Below are 20445 nucleotides of genomic sequence, written 5' to 3' on the forward strand. Positions count from 1 at the left end.
GAATAAAGAGAGTGTTTTTTACAGGCATGTGGGGACACTTGAACCTTGCGAGAATAAAAAAAAAAAAACTTGGATGAATAGTCACCTGTGAGGACTGTTCAAGACCTCATTAGTGAAAAGCTGATTTTAAAGTCAAAAGGTAAGTGGTTGGGGTAGCCTGAGCTGCGGGCGTGTGTGTGTGTTTATGCAAGCCTTGTCTCATAATATTAATGTTTATATACAACTAATACATTATGAAAGAAAAGAGTGAAGTTCAGTGGACTGTAGCGTCAGGCCATTTTGGTGGAGAATATCAGGAGAATAAAGAAGACTATATAAAAAGAAGTTGTTGTGTTGTTCTGATGACATAATTCCTGCCTGTATTATGTTTGGAGTTGTTTCTTTAAGTTGATACATTTACACAACATGCTGGAGTTGTAAGGCAAAGGGTTGAGGTGGATTATGGCGTATAAAGTGCAGGACTGGGACACCAGAGTCCAGGGTTCGCGTCCTGACTCCTACAGCAAAAGCAAAAGCAATTCGGCTAAGGAAAGGTTGTGATTTTGTTTAAATGTTAATAAATCATCTTGTGTCTTACGTCTGCTGAATTTTGAATAATGCTGTAGTCACTACGATTGGATTGTGCATTGCAAAAATTACCTATTTTGGTGGAAAACATGTTTGCTTTCTTGCCGAGAGTTAACCCAGGCTGATACCACTCTCATGTCTGTACCTTAAATACAAAGCTACAACCAACAGCCAGCTAATTTGGCTTCACATAAAGACTGGGGTGACACCTAGAATTGCCAAGTTATTCAAAACCCACCTATCAGCACATTTAAAGCTCCTTAATTAGCATGTCTTATCTTATTTGTTTAATATGTACAAAAAAGAACTGAAGTTTACAGTTTTTGGAGGCTTATGTGTCAGACTATGCCTTGTCTGGGTGCAATCACTTCCTCAAGTCTCCACTAGTTGCCTGGCAACTGGTACTGCTAACATAACTATGTGTTAATAAATGACTTTTCTAATATAAACTGTTGATATAATTTTTTATTAACAACTGTATCAGTGCTTGGTTAACATGTGCTGTATATCCAGCACTGTCTGTGGTCTTCTTCAACATAATCCTACTGTCTAACCCAAAGGCAAGGAAAGTGTCATCGGGAGTATTAATAGCTCCTGTCAGTGACAATGCATGCAATAGATAAAAAGGTAACTAATTGCCTTTACATGCAGTAATTGGGAAAGTAATCTGATTTCTTTTGAGAGAAGTAACAAGTAACTGTAAATCTCAGTGACTGGCCAGACTCTAACAATGACCAGGTGTCCCATTTTATATGGAAGCGCACAGTGTTTTTTAATCCCATGTCCCATGTCCCACATATTGAGACGATGTCCCACATTTTGATTGGCTCTAGTTTTCAAAAATCAAACCACTGCAGGACAAACTCTCCTCTAAAATCTGGCTTTCATCCAATGGTTGTGAAGAAAGCAGGGAAAGCTGTCATCACAAGACTGTCTGATGTCAATCAAACTGTGAGTCAGCACAAAGTCACAAGCTGTGTGCATTTAGTTGGAATAAAACTGCCACAGAGAAAAGGAAATGTAGCCACAACAAAGGCTGATAAACTACTTATCTATTCTAGTCTAGTCTGGTGTGTGCTACTGAATCAATCAGAGGCCAAAGCATCGAGAAGTTACGAGCTAAGGGTCAGAATAGAAATGTTTTTTCTTAATATCAAAATTTTAGACTATCTCAAGCATTTGTGTCCCACATTATTCCACACAAACAGATTTGTTGTTCCACATTTGGGTTTGTACACCCACCACATCCACTTCCCTACAACTTCACATGTTCCTACACTGCAAAAAACATCACAGGGAAACATAATCTATGTAGAAATTTCAATAGTTTGCTTTCAAAACCCCTTTCCCTTTTAAAAGGGAAAAGAAAGTCTTACACTCTTAGAAATAAAGGAGCTAAGTAGAACCACAAGGGGTCCTATGGTTTGTCCCCATACAAGAACCTTTTTTGGTTCCTGGTAGAAACAATAAAGGTTCCAGTTGGAACCCTTTCCAAGAGTTCTACCAAGAACCCAACATAAATTATAACTAGAAAATCTGTTAAAGATTTCACCCAGAAACCCTTAGGAGATGGTTCTACAGAGAACCTTTTGTATTCCAATGGTTTTCTCTAGAATACACCAAGGGGGGTTCTACCTACACACCTTTTTATACTCCAAGGATTTTATCTAAAACGTACTGAGGAGTTCCTACAGAAAACCTACAGGGTTTTATCTACAAATTACCAAGGGGGTTCTAGAAACTTTCTATATACCAAGAGTTTATCTAGAACCCACCCAGAGGCAGAAGAAGAAGAAGAACCTTTTTATATTCTAAGGGTTTTACCTAGAATGCACTCAGTGGGTTGAATTGAAAACCTTTTTATATTCCAAGGGTTTTATCAAGAGCCCACTCAAAGGGTTCTACCGAGAACCCTTTTATATTATTGTACAAAAAACATTGATGAACCCTTGTTTCAAGGATTTCTTTTCTTCAAAAGAGGTTTCTTCAGAAGCAAATGGTTCTGAGTAGAACCTCAGACCTCCAGGAATAACCATTTTGGAGCCCTTATTTCTAAGAGAGCAGTAAAAAAAAAAATACACATAAACAGAGTTGACACAGTGCACAACACACAGCTGACATGCTTTTTGCACATATCTGAGAACATCTGTAAACATCGTCTATATGGGACAGACCAATGACTTAATAATCAGACATGATTTTTGAATGGGAAGCACGTGAGATATTCATGAACATGCTAAGATGGCTCCTCTGTTTCTGTTGCACACAGCACACACACAGACACACACACACAGAAGGATACTCTTCCTCTGAAGCTCCCTCTGGTCACACTGGTCCCTCACAGCTGTGTGATGATGACAAGATACATCTAGAAACCACCCCCCACCCCTCCATCATCTCATACAAACGCGCGCTCATTCACGGTTACACCCTGTACCTCCTCGCCCTCTCTCCCACTCTCCAACACCGGTTTGACAGCTGTGGAGCAGCTTGCCAGCGATGTCACGCAGATAGAAAGCTTTTAACACAGAGAGGTGTGTAATATTCATAAGGAGTGCTCCACTTACTGTGTAATAGACGTTGGCGAGTGTGAGTGTGAGCAACACTGATCTGGTCCTTTGGTGATGTGGTCTAATATAATATTAATGCCAGTTGTGTGAGATAGCTTCAACTTCTACCCTGTTGTACGTTCTGCCCCATTTCTCACATGCAACTCACTCCCACGTTACAGCAGAGATGCTCGTTGTGAGCTTGTTTAGCGTTGGATCCCACAGCAGGGTGCTGCAAAGCTATGCTAGGGAGAGCAAAAGTTTGGGTGAACTTCTATTGGGCTTTGTTCCTGCTGAGCTGCATTCTTGTTCTTGCACACACACACATTCTCCACTGAGTAGATGCAGGGTAGTAGTAGATTGGCTTGGCAAGAAAACAAAGTCCACTATCGTTTCTGCTAACCAATTTGGCAGTGATTATCTGAGGGCACAGGCGCACGAAAGGTTTGTTTTCTTTGCTTTAAGCCATAGTTTAAAAGTTCACTTTGTTGCATTTTTTCAATTAGTCCCTTTATGTTCACACTGCCCAATTACAAGTGAACCAGGGCTTGTAAACAAGACTCACAAATAGTTCAGCATTATTGAGCATTTTTGCTAATCTGCCATCCTGCAAGGTTGAAGATTTAGGCGATACAGGGGGAGTCAAAAGAAGTCCAAGCTCTTGTAGCTTAAAGGAACAGTTCACCTCAAAATCAAAAATACATACACTCAACAACACTTTTGTTTTTGCTCCCATTTTGCATGAGTTGAACCTCTGAAATAAATGGGGTCCAGTTTGACAGAAAATACAGCACCTGAGGGGATTCATCGTTAAAGCAACGATAACAGGACTCCGGGCACAAGGAAGACATGGCAGGTTGAGGCGGGGACAGGTGGTGTGAAGTGGTTGAGGAGCAAGTTTGTAACTCAGCAACCGACATACTGTGATGAAATAAATGAACAATATGTTTAGTTTTCTTACTGGTTGTTTCAACACACTGAGAGTCATAACCCGTTTTGCTGTTAGTATTAAACAGGTACCTCGGTTCTTGACCCAAAAATATATATCTACCCAATACAAAAAACAACAAGTATCACAAGCCAGAGCCTCTTGTCCATGCGTAGATTCACACTTCCATCTGCACACTGATACAGCTGCCAGTAAAGAAAACAGTTCCTTCATGAATCTGCTCACATTAAGGCCTTTGGATTGCCTTTAGTAACCAAGTCATGATTTCTGCATGAACATAGCGGAATATGTACATTAGTATGTCCTTCATTCATTTTTTTATACTAGATCTTTGAAGCACAAATAAAGGCTGACTATAAAATGTACAGATGAGTGACAAATGGAAGGAAAAACATGAATAAATGAGTTTAAAAATAGCTCAAATGCAGATGGTTCCATGCAGGGCGCAAAGGGTCACTGAATGGTTTGATGAATATGAAAATGATGTGAATCATTTGCAATACACTTCACTGTCACCAAATCTCAGCCCAGTTGAACACCTATGGGAGATATTGGAGTCCTCTCTTAACCCAGTGATGTGAAGCTTGCCCCTATTCATTTTCTCAAACTAATTGCATTTTGACTTTTTGAGATTTCAGGCAGAAACAATTTTACAAAATGCAAAAGAAGGTGAAATTCCACTGCAGGTCCTGTACTGATTTGTCAGAAATTTAACTGAAGACTAAATATCTGCAGAGAAGAGAGAAGAGAGAGAAGATCATTGTTATAGATTCTTGATTTGCTCTTTTATGTGACTTTACAAATACAATAAAAAAAACAGAGTGCTTTTACACCAGGCTTAACACAATGTTGCTAATGAGCTACTCTCTAGCTTGTGTTGATATTCACATAGTAATGAGTAAGAAGCGGAGAAGGTGATTAGTTCAATTACAGTGGATCTTCATTTCAATGTACGTTCACGCTTAAAACAAAGCAAATTGTTGTGGCGCTGCGATTACATACACAGGCAATGGAAAGATGCAAGTGGGCAAGAAGACACACAAGTTAAAAATGTTTCAACTTAGACCAAAAAACTTACAATAGTCCTGGGACTTTATGAATCTACTTCACATTTGTACAGAGGAGCGTTCAAAATACTCAGTGGCACTCGGGGGTCTCCCCTGCCTAGTGCTCCAGTGTTATGCTGAAGTCTTACAAAGACTCAATACGCAATACACTAGATTTCACGTGAAGGTCAACTGTCACATATACAATTACACAAAGTAGGGATGGGCAATATGGCCCTAAAATAATGCCGGGGTGTTCTGTGATAACTATACTGCTGATGATATGATAAAACACTGAAAAATATTTTTGGTTTAAAACTCACAACAGCTGTTGAGTTCTCCTCACAGGATTTTTGGCTCTCCTCACACCCAACCAGGTGCTTCTGCTTAATGTGACAAAATTAGTTTTTCGAAATTCCCTCCTTTTGCTGTTACAGTCCTCTTGCACTTTTTACATACTACTGTGGTTTGCTGTACGTCTGGCCTTTTGCAGCCAAACCACTCTGACACTACTGAAGTCACTTCAATTTTTGGAACTAATTCCTCCACCCTGGAGCCTATAACAACATTACATTCACTTTCAGCGATGCTTTGTGTTGCCGTGTGTAACATCATTCTGTCAACAAGTTGTAATATGGCCTTTATCACAATATATCACAATATGAAATTTGTTACCCTGGAAAAAATTATAACAATATATCCTAAATGATGAGGTATGGCCCACCCCTACTACAAAGTACAACATACAGTGAGAATCAGTCTTTGCATTTAACCCACTGGTATTAGGAGCAGTGCGCAGCCACTGTGCAGCACCCAGGGACCAACTCCAGTTTTAAGCCAGTGCCTTGATGTATGCAAGCAAAGGCAATCTACTGGGCCATACGCTCTTTGCACACACATCACCAAGGCTATCATCATTAACAATACGGCTGCTCACAAGACTACACAACCACGCAACAGTTATGCCCTACAGCAGAATCCACATAGTCACAGCAACTATAAATTAGACATAAAAATATATTCTATGATTCCACCTGCTTTGAGGTCCAACCAGCTGGCAGGGCAGTATTGAGCAGTCACTGCATCACCTCTCGGCCTCAACCTGACCTGGTTTATGGTTTATGGAGTACTAGTAGCTGCAGAGGAACTAAACTGCAAGACAAAAAAAGAATTTCAATAAAGTAAAAAAGGGTTGTTTCAAGGAATAAATCTCATTTGGTGTCCTAAAAGAAAAACAATCTTAGAAAAGCAATATCATTTTAATAAAATATATCTAACTTTATCTTAATAAGATATTACAACTATATTTCACCATTAACAAGCAACAACAATGGTTTACATAATGTCCCAGCAAAGAAGCAAAATTGTTTTTCTCTCGTTTTAAGAGTAAGACCATTTCAGCATCTCCCACATTTAAGAATCTTATGAATTTACATCAATTAAAATTTGACTTAGGCCAATCTTTTTTTTTTCATTGTCGATGAGTGTGAGTGTATCAGACCCTAAGGAGAACAGAACCTGCTGCTTCACACAACTTCTACACAACACACATACAGCAAAATACAAATGGCCGCGGTGAACACACACTGCATGCCTCATTAACACAATGAACCAACTGAAAAACGCATGACAGATAGCAGAACTCATTGTAGTTCCTAAGGACATTTTCAGATCTAAATACAAACTAATGAGTCAGTGCAGCGATGCATTTGGTTCGGTGCTACAGCGAGATCCTGCAAGCATCATCATTATCTGATATGAAAATATGGAAACTATATATGCGTTTAGCTCTCCCCATTGCTCACACATTCACTCCCTCCATGGATGATGGACTCGTTTTAATTTTAAAAAATGGCTACAGTATAAGAATGCTTCTGGGCCTTAATACAAAACAGAGTCACTTGTTTTTATCACAAGCTTATTCATCTCAGTTTAAGGTATAGATTTTTAAATTAAGCTCAATCAAAAAAACAAAATTTTCTGTTTCAGTAACTTTGTTTTTTTTTTTTGCTGTACTGTAAATATTGAATTAAGACAAATTCTTAAAGTTGGATCAAGTACTAAGTATTCATTAAATAAGTGAAAGATCTGGCATTTTTGATAGTTCCAATACCCATTACAGTCTTTAAGTGGCTAGATGTATGAGCTAGTTTTTAAGAATTCTCTCCAAACAAATGGCTTACCTCATTTTGTGTAAAACAAGACAATTCAATTATATTTAAGAATATTTGTCTTCTCTCTAGCAGGGCTGATTTTGCAGTTTGCAGCTTCACAAGCAATGAAATTAGCTTTCTTTTTTTAGTGTAACCATAATGTTGCAGCAGAAAAAAAATCCCTTCCTGTTCTGGCTGTATGGGGTAATATACCCAAACATTTCGATTGTGGACGAGCTGCAACTATGCCACCCATGGGAGGTCTTACCAGAAACAACCAGCTAATCAATGGCAATATGAGAGAAAACACCTCAACAATATTTTTCCATATTCATATTTATGAATAAATGTTTTGCAGTTAGAATAATGAATTCCTGACATAGTAACATTTTGCTGTTTAGACTCAAGTGTCAATCAAGGGACCCTATTTGGCATGATGGTGGAGAGACAAGAGAAGAAAGGAAAGAGAACTGGAGGGAGACAACAGAAATAACTGGTGAGCTGAGCTGCGCACAAACACACACAGCTGGTTTATACAGTACTTTGCTATCTTAAAGCTAACTAGCCGGTACAGTGGCTGTTTGGGGAGCTCCACCGCCGCTATTAAAACACCAAATGAGGGAATATGTTTTGGAGAAATTGTTTTCATTCCTTCAGTAGCATTCCAGAAACTTCATGGTTCACGGTGGCCCAGCACTTTACTTTCTTGGATTTTTCCTTTAATTTGTTACCCATCTGTATCCTCTTGTGTCCATTAACTTTTTGGCGATGTGCCTCAACCAAAACAAGCAGCACCTTGTTATTGTTCTATTGAAAGATGGCCAACCAACACCTGCACTTTCAGGTGTCTTGTTCAGGCTATTTGGCATCACCTGAGTCTGGATCTTGTTATCCTCACCTGCTCGAAAGAACCACATTAAAGCATTAAACACTCCAGAACTGAATCCTATACACCACCCTCTCATTATCACTTGCACTCTCATTTTTTCCCACATTCCCCTTTCCTTCCTTGTTTCCCTTTTCGCCCTCCATTTCCAACCCTCTGTACTCGCTTCCTAAGCTCTCTCCTGCCCTCCCTCTCTCCGCTGCTCTGTAACTAATGGTCCTTAAATGCAGCTCCAGCTGTCGTGGTGTTGGGACTAAATCACAACAATCATGAGTTATTATCAGCGGCGTGCTGACTGATTGTGCTAATGTCCACACTGATCGTATTAATGCTGGGGTTGATTGGAACACATCCATCATAATATTCCTGGCAATGAAGAGGTAATAACCGGCATTATCCTGATAATGAAAAAGACTGTTAGGCTGAAGATTAAAACTAAACAGTGATAACAAGGGACTTCATATTTGGGAATTACTGAAAGCAGAAGGCAAAATCTTTGCTCTTCTCCCTCCCTCCCTCACTGTTTTCTCTTTCTGATGATGTCCTTGCCTCTTCTCCTTTACCTCCCAGTTCATCCCATTTACTAATCGCCAGCTAAATGCCTCATTTTGCTCCCTATACAGTACATCATTTCTTTATCTCTTCTTCCTCTTAATTATTCACCATCCTCGTCTTCTCCTACTTCCTTCTTAGACTCCTTTTCCTCCACATTCCTAATTATTTTTCTCCTCTATCAGCAGGCATCCAACCCCTTTCCTCACTACACTCCCAGAAAAAAAGGTGCTAACTAAAACCATAAAGGGTTCTTTGGCTTGTCTCCATAACAGAACCCTCTTTGGTTCCGAGTAGAATACTGTCTAAAGGTTCCACTTGGAGCCATTTCAGACTTTTATCTATATGACAGGTCTTTTCCACCAACATGAAACCGGCTGCACTCTGGTTCAAGCACCTAATTTTGAAGCGGTCATAGCATTTCCACCAAAAATAAATTGCTTCACAACCCAAAAAATTGGTTACTAGCTTAAATCAAAAAATGGCAGGTTTTCTTTTGGAACCAAAGTGGCCGTGTCATATCCTCCAGGTCGCGTTCAACGCCCTCTGTTGATTCTTGATTACAATGGTTCTGCTCAAAACTGATGGAAATGCAGGATTACTAGATAGTTCCAAGGTACCAAAAATCTAGAACAGAACCAATTAAAGAGCCAGATATAACTGGTTGAAAAGGACAGTCAGAGGTTTTGCAAAGATCCCCTCTAATGTTTCACCTATAACCTACCCACAACATGGAACCGGCCCTGTTCTGATTCCCACACCTAATAGTGACCTTTCTGAGAATTTCCACCAAAAATGAATACATTCGGAATTAAAAGAAATTGCATATTTTCCGTGGGAACCAAAGTAGGCGTGTCGTATTCTACAGGTTGTTGTATTACACCTACTTGTTGACAGCTGCTGTAAAAAAAGAACTCTTGACAAACCCTTAATGAAAGAGATCTTCAAAGGTTTCAGCAATCCTTGACAGACTCTGTCTTCCAAAAATGGTTCTCTATGGAATCCGTCTTCTTACAAAAAGCCCTTGAAAAACCCATTCTTCAAAAGAAAGGTTCTTCAGAAGCAAATGGTTCTGGTGGACCCTTTTGGAACCCTTATTTCTGAGAGTGTATTTTCTTGTCCTTGCCGTTTATTTGTCCTCCTTAAAACCCTCCTAATTCCTCCTCTCCAATCCTCCTATTTTCTGTTTTCTCCTTATTTAACATCCCAACAGCTTATCCTCCCTTTTCCCAACTGTTTGTCCTCCCCCCCTTTTCTCCCTGCTCATTTTTCATCCTATTTGTAGAAATCCTCCCTGCTCCTTCCCTCATTTTGTCTGCTTATTCTCTGACAATCCACCTGTTTTCTCTCCCCAATTTCCTCATTTTCTCTTGTTTGACAGCCCACCTGCTTTACCTCCTTATCCTCCCTGCTCTCTCTTTTTTCCTCACTCTATATCCCCTCCTCTGTAGCAGTGAGGAGCCCTGTCCATTTATGAGAAAGAGGGGAGCTGGGTGGGGAGGTGTGGGAGGGAGTTTGAAGAGTTTTAATGAGCCAGTGCTCACACCTATGACAGGACGAGTAAGTGATGGAAAATTAATGTGAGGGAGTGTGTGTGTATGTGCGTTTGTGCATGTGTGTGTACATATGGGAATTTTTTGGGAACTTGTGTGTGTGTTTGTGTGTTGTTATCCTGTGAGAATTCACTGGCTCACCAAGCAGAGACATTTTTAACTTGTGCAATCAATATGAGTGGGTGCGTGTATACGTAGCGTGTCTGTGTGTTTGTGTGTGTGTGTGTGTGTGTGTCTGCATGTGTGTTATACTGATGAATGGCCCAGCTCTTAATGTTCTCAACCACTCTGTGGACTAACTAGACTATTTAATCACCCTCTCTCATCCCCCGCCTCCTCCTCCTCCTCCTCTGTTTCTGCTTCTCTGCCAAAACAGAGTGTACTGCTGAGGTTAGGCAACACTTACTGTACAATACATTACCCCTGCACTCTTAGAAATAAGGGTTCCAAAAGGATTCTTCCTGAAGGACTGAGGTTCTACTCAGAACCCTTTGCTTCTGAAGAACTCTCCTTTGAAGAAAGAGTTTCATAAAGGTTCCCTTTTCATCCAAAAAACTATTCAAGGATTATTGAAATCCTTGAGGAAGTCCTTTGTCAAGGGTTTGTCCATTATTCTTGAGACCATAATATAAAATGGTTCTCTGTAGCATGCCTTGAGTGCTAGGAATACAAAAATGTTCTCCATAAACTCCAGGAACATAAAACAGCTCTCTGTAGATCACCCTGAGTGTATTCTAGATAAACCCTTGGAATATTAAAAAAAGGTTCTCCATGGAGCCCCCTCACTGTGTTCTAGATAAAAGTATTAGAATAAATACATGTTCTCTGTTCTCTTCCCCCCCAAGTTTGTTCTAGATGATTCCTTGGAGTATAAAAAGGTTTTCAGAAGACCCTGCTGAATGAGTTCTAGATAACACCCAAGGAACCTAAAAAGGTCCTCAGGTCCTTAACACCCTTAGAAGGTGGAAGTGTTTTGGATAGAGCCCCGAGAAAGGGTTCTTGGTGGAACCATTACACCAGAGAAGTAGGGTTCTCCTTTAAAAGCTGTCATAATGGATTCTGGGTGGAACCTTTCACAGATGGTTATAAATAAAACTCTTCATGTTGGGTTCGGCCTGCTGGCTCGTACACCTGTCGGCTCGTTACGGACCTCGGGAACAGACAGAGGTGGCACATGGAGTATAAATCTAACATACACACATACTGTGCACAAACACACTAACACACAACCTTGTTATACTTGTGTCGACTCGCACTCGCTCACTACCTTCCCTTAACTTCCCTCGTGTCACTGCTAATTGCCTGACTGCAGCCATTACCTTAACTTTCACATTTAACCGTGACACCTACACTTTTAGAAATAAAGATACTTACTAGAACCATAAATGGTTCTTTGGCTTGTCCCTATTGGAAAGCCCTTTTTTCTCGTTAGAACCTTTTTATAAAGATTCCACTGTGAATCCAAAATAAAGGGGGGAGGGTGCTTTTTATCATGGTACACAGAACAAAGAATGAAACAATCTGTGAGGAACTTTATTTTCCAAAAAAGGTTCTTAATGCAACCCTTAGTCTTGACAAACCCTGTCTTCAAAAAAGGGTTTTTCAGAAGCAAATGGTTCTGGGTAGAACGTCATCCCTTTAGGATGAACCGGGGAAGAGTGTAAAATAATCCTTTTCCTAATGAGGTTCAGAGAGGGCTGGTCACAAATTACTCTTACTGAGACATTATAAGATAGCGGACATAGATAGCTCACACACACACACACACACACACACACACACACACACACACACACACACACACCTAGAGGACTGAACATGCAGTCTACCTGTAACTGGAGGTGGGTGTTGGCACGCGAGACGATCATTCTGTGGTGGATACTCAGTTTAAGTTTGTGTAGGTGCACGTGCAGGTGTGTGTTAGAGTATGTGTGTGTGTGTGCCTACAGCAGTAATGAGCACTGGGCCATGGGATGCCCAAAGGCAAGGTTCCCTAACAGGGTCAGACTCAAGGACGTCTGGCACCGATCCACGTGCCCACCTACAGCACACACACACACACACACAGACACACACACACACACACACACACATAAAACATATTGGACCAGCAGACCACAAGCTGATCCAGCACCATTAAACAATGTGAGGAAACACATGCTTTTTGTGCATCACACCCACCCGTCGTCTTTTCTCTCATTCTGTCTGTCTTCTCTCTCTCTGCGTGCGCACACTCACGCAGGCACACACACACAGAGTGAAACACCCTCTATTCGTCCCCAAACGAACGCGAGATTCATGCTTCACTAGCAAAGACTCTCAGAGTGTAGGTTATTAATGAGAGCATGTCCTAACAACATTACAGAGGCACTGCCCCATGGAGGAGAGGGAGAGGAGAAACAGAGAGGAGAGGAGAAAAGGGTAAAAAGAAACAGGAGAAGAGGGGAGTTAAAAGGAAAACAAAAGAGGGGCAGAAGCACGGGGAAATGAGATGACAAGAAGAGAAAATGAGACAGAAAGAGAAAAGCTGTGGAGAGAAGGAATAAGGTAGAAAAAAATGAGAGGGGAGGGGAATAAAGACATGAGAAAATCAAGAATGGAGGGCAAATTATAACTATTCAGATTATTGTAATTAAGTCATTATTTTGGGTACTTGCACTATTGGGAGTATATATAAATCTGTAATTTTACCTTCACTTAAACTCACAATATGTAAGTTCTGTGGCTAGGGGTCTCACTCACATTAAAACAATAATGAAAAACATAGCTTGATGATGTTGTGAAGTAGCGTGGGATCATGATAGTTGTTATCTTCACTATTACCACCATAGCTCATGAAAATCTGTCTGACATCACTCAACCAGAACTCATGTTCATGGACGAGGTATATTAAAGTTTTATTGACATTATGTTTAGTCATGTTTGCTCACTTCTTTCCTCACCAACTGATCCAACATATCTCTTCTAGCAGTTAAAGCAACTAGCAACAGCTAGTAGGTGACATGCCATTAAAGTGAATAAATTATGGATAGATCATTACATTTGGGACAATGTAAGTACACAACCCAACAAAATATACATCAAATGTTTAGTGTTTGTAGTCGTGCTACATATCACAGCTTTAATTATGTATTATGTAATCTACTTCACCATTTTCAAAATCATAACAGACCTCTGATTCTAAATAATATCCCAATCTTACATCTAGAATTTTGTAGTCAATAAGGCTAAACAAGCTAATGAAAATCATGACATACAGAGAAAAAAAAACAAAGCGCTGCTGCAGTAAGTACAGATTTGGAGAGTTGATCGGGACCACTGACTAGAACAGTGCAGGAGTAGGGAGGTTGGACTCCCAAATGGACACATACAAAGACAGCTGTGGACGCCACAGATGCCCATTAATTATTTTTATACAACTTTCTGGAGTCTACTTGGAGGACACGTTCCACACAGTCGCAGTGGATCAGCATTAGGGATGTTAATGATTTATCATCAATCAATTAATCGCCATTAATACTTTAATTAACAGTTTATTAACTGATAATGTATGTTCGATGTATCATCTCTCCAGAATTCACAGGTTTTTTCACGGTTTGGATTGGTTTGGTTTGCTTGTCAGATACGGCAATGATTGCCCCACATTTGAAACTGTCATTTGTTGAATAAGAACAGGTGGACAAGAGCAGCTGTTTCAAGCATGAGCATCATTGTTCTATTATTCCATTAAATAATATAAATGTTTCACGTATGTGCTGCTAGAATGGTTTAAATAAAGCTTAAACTGACAAAAATATGTGTTTTGCATCTTATTAAGTATCAATGATTTATCAATTATTGATTGTTATTGTGTTCAAGTATTGGTTAAGGAGAATGCACAGAATTTGCAATCCTAATCAGCATCTAGTGGCTGTAGATCTGTATGCAGATAAGTACAGTCAAGGGGTCATGAGTGTCCACACACAGCCCACATGTAAACCCTCTGATGACAAAATTTATATCACACTCAACATCGAGTCAGTTGACCAGTATTCAGCACAGTACTGTCCTATCACAGCACATCTGTCTGTATTGGTAATGACATTTGGCAACGGCAATGTTGTCTGATGTGCGCCTGTATATACTCTATATTCTGTATATTATATTCTGCATAAGGATTATTGGTCAATGCATTGATCCCAAAAATCCACTATTAGTCAGGCCCCAACTGTGATGACAATTTTTTTTTTTTTGACGGGAAAGGATTAATGGAGTAATTGTTAAGAGTTAATTGCCAGATTAATTGATAATGAAAATAATCGTTAGTTGCAGCCCTAGTAGCCTCATTGAGGAAAATAAAAAGAGGATGAAAATAAATAAGGGCGGAACTGTAAATGAGAGTGTGAGGGAAAAGGAGAGGAGAGGAGAAAGGTGGATTGAGGGGAGTAGAAAAGAGAAATGAACAAGGAGAGATCAAGAGTGGAAACGAGGAGAAAACGGGGAGAAAAATTAGGGTTCATGAGGAGAGGAGGATGCAGAAACAGGCAGAGTTGTGATGAAAAGAGAGGAGCCTCAGTATGTGGATCTCCCTGTGGCATCACAACGGTTACACTGGAAAAGTCATGATAGATGGGCAGTGGACTGCTGAGGAGACAGCGCCATCTAGTGAAACACACTGACAAAGTGAAACCCACTGAGCCATGCAGCCTCGTGTCACACTCACTCTCACCTACACACACTACTATCCATAAACATCCTCCTCCCCGCTGCTTCACACTCAAACAATCTGCTGCCCGCGGTCATTTTTCACTCGGCGCGTGCGTCATTATGGAGGCAACATGCACCGTCACACAAACTGAGCGCAAAAACATATTTTGAATTGATAGCCAGTCTCATGAGCCCTGCTTTCTCTCTCTCTCTCTGTGTGTGTGTGTGTGTGTGAGAGAGAGAGAGTGTGTGTGTGTGTGTGTTTGTGCTGCTTGGCTATTATTGTGTAAGTGATCTTGGGAGCGTTACGGGAGCAGAGAGATAAGCCCGGTGTCACTGGCGTCTAATCATACTCCATGTTCCTTATCGGCTCCGGGCTGAGGAGATGGAATGAACTGTGGAGAGGGAGAAGAGGAGGAGGAGGAGGAGAGGGAAAGGGGGATACGGTGGGAACTAGAGATGGAGGGAGGAAGAGGGCTGGGTTTGGAGAGGTGAGGAGGAGAAAAAGTGAAGGATGGCAGAGCTGAGGGTGGGAGTAGAGGACATGAGAGAGAGAGAGAAAGGAGCGGAGATTTAAGGGTCTGCTGCACTAAAAGCATATAAAGAACCGGTGCCAAGCCCCGTGTCCCAGCTCACCTCACCTCCCACATTGCACAAACCCACCTTGTGTAAGAGGATCTACCACTTCCCACTACGTGTGTGCATGTGTGGGTATGCATGTATGTGTGTGTGTGTGTGTGTGTGTGTGTGTGTGTGTGTGTGTGTGTGTTGGGGTTATCAGGAGTGCTAAGGATGGGTGGTAATTGAATAATGACAGTAACGCCTCTGATGGATTACCTGTCACTCTTCCCTCTTCTCTCCCTCCATCACTGTCATCCCTCTCTTCTCCGCCGCTCTCGCCTCGCAACCTCCGGTCAAATTGTCTCCCGTCCGTGCCGTCACCCGTGCCAGCTGAGATAAAGACACCCACAGACACGCAGGATGACACGTCTTCACGGATTCACACACACGTCCACTGTGCAAACACGCATCCTCAAACACTTTTATTGGTATTCACAAGAAGTAGAAGAAATATTCAGATACTTGATTTAAAGCTACAAGGAACTTTTCATTTCATTTTTCATTTTGGAGGCCCCCAATGTACAAAAACAGTAATCCTTCCGCCACTACAACCTCAAAATATAATGTCAAAAATAAACTTATCTAAATAAAAATCTCTTCCTGGCTTAACTACCTCTCCATGTAAACATGGGCTCATTTCATCTGAGCAAAATTTCATCAGTGATAGAACAAGTATTCTGATCCTTTACTGAGCTCTGTAACTAACTTCCCTGTTGAGTTACAGTAAACTACTGACAGCTAATATACAGCTAAAGACCTTTTAAACAGCCATCATTTTGACATGAGGTAGGAAAGTAAACACAGGTGTAACCAATCATACTAATTTAAGTTCTGTTCCACTCAGGTCAAACAGAGACAGGGTGCTGCTATTGTGCATGTTGGCTCAGAGGAAAGGCTCTGCTACAAACGGGACCTTAATTAGTGTCATTGGAAACACCTGTGTTTACATGTGGTGTTAAATATTTTTTTAACTCTATCCTCATCCAGCATCCATCATGGAATATGATTTGTAACTTTTTAACCGTGAATAATGGCAATTTACCAGTACAACTTAATAAACTCTGAATTTTCTAAGTATGCACAAAATAATCACTGGCAGTATAACCAAAAGAGCCAGGATGCAGGATGCAAGGCTGCAAGGGAACATACGTAGCCTGCTAAATAACCAGCTAAATTAAAAATACAGTCATTTTAAATTTCTTTTAGCTTTAACACCCTCTGATATCTGACAGCAGTAAAATTCAACAAGTGTGGCTCACACACTTCAGCCTGAAAAAACACACTCTCCCTGTATCTCCCTGCAGTGTCACATGTAGGCCTTCATACGCCTGTGGTAGTTAGCTAGCTAGCTAAATCCACTCACCAAGATGTTACTTAGCTAATGGTAATTAGTTAGCTAGTTTAGCTTAGTTAAAAATTCACTCACCAAGACAGCACATAGGTCCCCTCGGACAAAAGTCTTGTCTGTTGTCCTCCGGATGTCTTGGTTTCATGTAAATATTCATCACCTTTATGTATTTTTAAGTTTAACTGAGTTTCTCACTCTTCATATTTTTTACACTTTCCTCACATATCCCACTTTTTGAACTACCGTGAAGGGGCGGGACTTAGCTTGGTTCTACCAACAGGTAACTTCCACTCTGCCATCTGACCAATAAGAAACCAGATGTAAGGCAGATGACCTTACCCGTCCCTTTTTCCTTTCGTTTTCTTTCAAACAACAGAAAATAACACCGAAAATATAATGTATTTATGTAAATGTTTTCTCCACTAAGTAACATTAACAAAAATCAAACCACTAGTTAACCAGGGTCACAAATTTAATTTTATTTTCTGAGTGACAATCGGCCTATTGAGCTTTTTTGTTGGATTCAAGGTGGGAGGATGAAGAACAATAATATGATGTTGAAAATGTAAATAGTACTTTGTTGTGTCATCAAATCTTACAGTAGCCTATTGTTTGTTCTATTGTTTGTTCTTGTTTTTGGCACCAAAAATCAACAGATTTCCTGTATTTAGGAAGAATGGTTCATTACTACTATTTGAATTTTGCTGTATTTTTACAGCAATTAATTACAGTGTATCAAAATAAATTTCCCTTTAAAATGTAGATTAGTACCAAAAGCAAAAAATGGCAATATGAAAATATAAAGTACATCCATCTCAAAATTTCACTGAAGGATAGTATGGTATATAGCAATAGACTGAACTACCAAACAGTGTATGAAGCAGATAAAATGCACTCCACCTCAGCCAGCTGCAAGATTAAAATGCTGCTATATACTGTACACCAGTGATGGCTAAATGGTCGGCATCCATTTTTGTTGCTTTCTGTGAAAAACATTGTGTACTTGTTTAGCGTTTGACTGCAAAACTTAAACTTGTAGGAATATTTTTATACATTACATTACAACTTTACTCATACAAAAGATCTCAGAACTTATTTCCCGGTTTTATTTGTATTTATATATACATATATATATATATATATATATATTATCAGTTAGTGTTTAAATTAGTTGACTACTGTCAGTTTGGGGGAACTGAACTGTATAAGCCTGTGTGGTTTATTGATCTGTCTTTCATCTTTTTTCACTTATGTTATCTGTTTTATAGTGTAAGTGCAAACATTAAATTATTAAATTGTTAGTTACTTTCTCCCACTGGCATTTACACACTTCACACTCTTTCACACCCTCACTGTGAAGGTTTAGTGGGTTATACAAGTATTAAGGCCTCGTTAGTTGTTTTTATTTGTGCATTACAGCAAAATGGCCAGCGAGAGAGCAGCCGAGGATTGAGAGCAATTGCAGCTCTCTGCTGCAATGCAGTTCAATCTACAGTATCTGCTGGCTGCTAAATGGTCCTCCTCCATCACGGACACAGACGTTCTCTACAGGATTAATGTTGTAAATGCAGTGCCAGCGGGGGCATCTGGGTCCACGCTGAGTAGAGGTCTGTCTCTACGCAGGGACCACCTATGATGATGGTGTGTCCCTGATTCACCTGCATACCTGGGAAGTTCTTCTCTCCACCTGAGTGAGCACCTGAGTCTCTGTATACAGGTCTTTGTGTGTGTGAGCTTGCTTTTTTTTCTACTGCTCCACGTCCTAATTCCTTCTTTCCTTCCTCTCCCAAATGACTGAGGGGAAGCAAACAGCCTATTTCTGAGAGAAAGTGTGCGTGAGAGGCAGAAAAGATGAAGAGCGAGAGATGTGACTGTGAGATGGAGCAAGAGAGATGATATCAAGCATAATTCATTTCCACAGAGATATCATATAGCTGTTTCAGGATAATTAGAAGTGAGCTAGAAAGGACGAGGGGGGGATTATTTTCTTTATCATCATTCATTTAATTGGTTGAAAAAAAGAAGGTTTGCAGCACTACACATTCAGGAGGAGTATTTACATTACATCAAGCCTCTTTGAAGACTGTCGGACAACAGTGGAAATGAACAGCACCAATGATACAAACCACAGTTGAATTAGTACAATAGATACGTCTTTACCCTTCATAAATGAAGTGTAAAATATTGCCTCTGTCAGTAATTGTGGCATCTTTCATCTTGCACAATCACATGTTGGGGATGGAGATGAAATGTGAGAGTATTTTATTTCAAAAGGTCCTGCAAAAACCTGCAAATTACCATAAACACATTCCTGTGTTTGTATCTGTTGTACTAGTTCTAACTCATCTGCTTTCCTCCAGCGTGATGAGGTCAAACACCAGTTTGATGAGGAGAACTTAATCCATTTTATCACTTTATTACCAAGCTCTGTGGTGCAGAATGTGAAAGAAATAATGGCACCACTTTACAATAAGACTACTCTTATAAATTATTTATAAATTGTTTACAATAAGGATATTAATTAGGTTGTAAGCACTTTATAAATCATTCATAAACAATTATAAACACACTTTTCATACATCGATGTAGGCTCACTATTTGGCAAGATCCAGTTACTGCTTATTACTAATTAATTTTAGCCTTATTGTAATATGAAAAACGCGTAGGGATTCAACTAATGATCAGTTTCTTTACAGATTAATCTGTTGACTAGTTTCTCAATTAACTGATTAGTTGTTTGGTCCATAAAGTGGCATAAATAATGAAAAATGTTGATCAGTGTGTCCTAAAGCCCAAGGTGACGTCCTCAAATGTCTTGTTTTGTCCACAACCGAAAGATAGTCAGTTAAACAGATAATATTCACATTTGAAAGCTGAAATCAGAGAATTTGGAAATATTTTCTTAAAAAAATAATGCAGAACAATTAATCGGTTATCAAAATTGTTGTCAATTCATCCTCTATTTACTACTACTACAACTTACTACCATTTATAACTGGCAATGGGAGCATGTATGAATCTGGTCATTTGATATGTCAATTTTATGCCAAATTTAACTTTCAGACTATTAATATATGCTGATAGCGGGAAAATGCTACTAATTTATTAATAGATATCTGATGAAGCTGACAGGTATACATACTGCTGATATAGAAGACAAAGTAAGCTCAGTAAGCAATGAGATCTGTGGCTTAAAGTTGCCATGATACGACTCGCAGAGTGTTTATTGCTTACACGTTTCCTGTAAAACAAGCAGCTACTTGTTGCAGATATTGATCGATGTTTACAGCTGCCAGTAGTGCTGTGCCTTAGGCCCCCTGCCCACCATGCAGCTAAAGTGGTCCTATTAGGTGACTCTGCCTGGACTGAAAGCTCCCAGTGAATACAGCCAGTCCAGGACCAGATCAGCCTCCAAGATCAATGGAGGCCAGTTTGACAACAGGGAACAAGTTACAGGACCAAGGTGGTTTTCTCACAGTAAAGAGGTGGTGTGGCTGCTAGCAGCCCAGGGCTGAGTCACACCTAACAGCTAACA

At 40.0% G+C, this 20445-nt stretch overlaps 1 long non-coding RNA gene across 1 annotated transcript in view; it reads right to left on the minus strand.

Annotated features, from left to right (window-relative positions):
- LOC146310934 (uncharacterized) overlaps nucleotides 1-17154 on the minus strand; it is a 97046-nt gene extending 79892 nt beyond the window's left edge. Inside the window, exons 1-2 of the long non-coding RNA XR_014772266.1 lie at nucleotides 16989-17154; nucleotides 15779-15892 (exon numbers count right to left, since the gene is read on the minus strand). This is a non-coding gene — a long non-coding RNA (uncharacterized LOC146310934). The remainder of the gene's footprint in view (nucleotides 1-15778; nucleotides 15893-16988) is intronic.
- Nucleotides 17155-20445: the final 3291 nt, after the last annotated feature.

The sequence above is a fragment of the Lutjanus erythropterus genome, chromosome 18, assembly GCF_056507025.1.
Source record: "Lutjanus erythropterus isolate fLutEry1 chromosome 18, fLutEry1.hap2, whole genome shotgun sequence".
In the NCBI taxonomy this organism is placed as follows: domain Eukaryota; kingdom Metazoa; phylum Chordata; class Actinopteri; order Lutjaniformes; family Lutjanidae; genus Lutjanus; species Lutjanus erythropterus.